Source organism: Anneissia japonica, unplaced genomic scaffold, assembly GCF_011630105.1.
Source record: "Anneissia japonica isolate Jap-2015-1 unplaced genomic scaffold, ASM1163010v1 scaffold287790_len634930_cov199, whole genome shotgun sequence".
Classification (NCBI taxonomy): domain Eukaryota; kingdom Metazoa; phylum Echinodermata; class Crinoidea; order Comatulida; family Comatulidae; genus Anneissia; species Anneissia japonica.
In genome coordinates, this window is record NW_022748191.1 from 201,179 (window position 1) to 203,412 (window position 2,234).

Below are 2,234 nucleotides of genomic sequence, written 5' to 3' on the forward strand. Positions count from 1 at the left end.
ACGTGGAAATGTACCGAATACTCAGTACATTTGAAAACAACTGCGAAAAAATCGCAAGTTGTTCTCGGGTGGGACTCGAACCCACGATCTCCAGATCACTAGCCTGGCATCATACCTCTAGACCACCGGGCTTGCGCCTGATGGCCAGGGTTGAATTCGAGTCCAAGTAAGCAGCGGGTACTGCAGAGTTGATAGTAATTGTTATTGTCGTGATGGAATAATAGACAATAACTGGATTTGCGTCAGGAGATTACGCGAGGGAAGGGGGAGGAGGGCATCGGGGAAGCATGGCATCGGGGAAGCATAGCCCCTGTCTCTTATACACATCTAGATGTGTATAAGAGACAGAATAATGATAATATATGGATTTATATAGCGCAAGTAAACGAGGTCTCTAAATATTTACATGTAATATTCGTTTAGCCACCATATTGTTTGTGTTAACTTTTCATCACAACAACAACAACAATAACAATAATAATAATAATAATAATAATAATAATAATAATAATAATAATAATAATTTAATGAGACTAATTAAAAATAATTTGCGTTCTGTTATGACAAATGCTCATTTAGATAGCCTCATGATGGTTGGAATAGTACATCGTGATAGGTGAAGCAAACTCGACCATGACAGCGTGGTTGACAGATTTCATGCAAAATGTCCAAAATATAGAATTTCACTTTTAAGAATGAGGATTTGAAAATAAATTAGATTCATTTATAATGAATGTATTATTTAATTGTAGTGTAAAGAAAATGTACGAGAATAACCAACCCCTAACCACAAAACTCACAGGATTCCTCCACGCTCGCAGCGTCACTGCTGAATTATTGCGTTGGGCGCGGTCTTGTTAAGGTCGCGCTGCTGCTTGGTTCTTTATGCTGCTCTCCCTGTTGATTGCAGTCAAATAGTGGAATTCCCAGCGCCGTGCTGAATTGTGTATGAGCTTGGTCTTGAGAAGAAAAGGTAAAAACATGGGGAGGTGGGAAAGGCGTGGGAAGAAAGGTAAGTAAGATACCAAGGACAAGAAATGAAATATAAAAATCACTAATTAATTACATAGATCAAAGAAACTAAAGAATAACTGTATTTTTCAAATAAATGAAAACTTAAAATAAATCAAGTGTATAATATTTATATACGGTGCGTATTTGAACTTTTAGTGCGCCTTTGATCTTTTTTGGAATTGGCGCCTTATAAATTCCGGATATTATTATTATTATTATTATTATTATTATTATTATTATTATTATTATTATTATTATTATTATTATTATTATTATTATTATTATTATTCATTTATTTTTAATTTTATTTGGTGAATCGTTAATCATTTATCTCACTCCGGCTATAAAAGCGCATAGAGACATTGTTCTTACATTATTATTTATTATTTATTATTATTATTATTATTATTATTATTATTATTATTATTATTATTATTATTATTATTATTATTATTATTATTATTATTATTATATTATTATTATTATTATTATTATCAAGGTCGTTTTATTCTATCTTATTTGTCTATATGCATATGGACTCATTTTTTTTAAATTAAGTATTACAATTACAATCGTGAAAAACTGACCGCTTAATAAATATAATTATGAATGATTAATTTTAAAGTTACACAGTATTTACGGGGGTTTGTACACTTTGAAGCATATTCAGTTTACTTTGTGCTGATTTTGTGTTTGTTGTTTTTGAATTAAAAGAAAGGGGAACTTAGCATTCGAATTTAACATTAAATACAGCATCTAATAAAATATTTCGGCTTGGTGTGAAAGCGCTCCTGCTTCCTCAGCACTACTCAGCACTGTTCCTACAACTATATAGGAACTCTACTTACCACAGAATTACAGTTAATAAACCAAAACCAATCAATAAAAGTGGATGCCATTTTGAGCAAAAGGGATCCAGTTTTGCAAATATTAACTTGTGCGAATTTCCTATTTTTGACAGAACAATTAATTTGAGAGTTTTCGCCCTCTTCGGATTCAAATTTGCTTTAACGTTTGTTTTCTATAATAGCCCTATTATAATATAATAGGTTGTTTAGTCTTACACAAATTTGGACTAAAGAAATGAAAATTTGACATAATATTTTGTACCTAATTACCTGTTTTATATCTATTTTTATATTATATTTTGGCAAATGAAGATATATATATATATATATATATATATATATATATATATATATATATATATATATGTATCC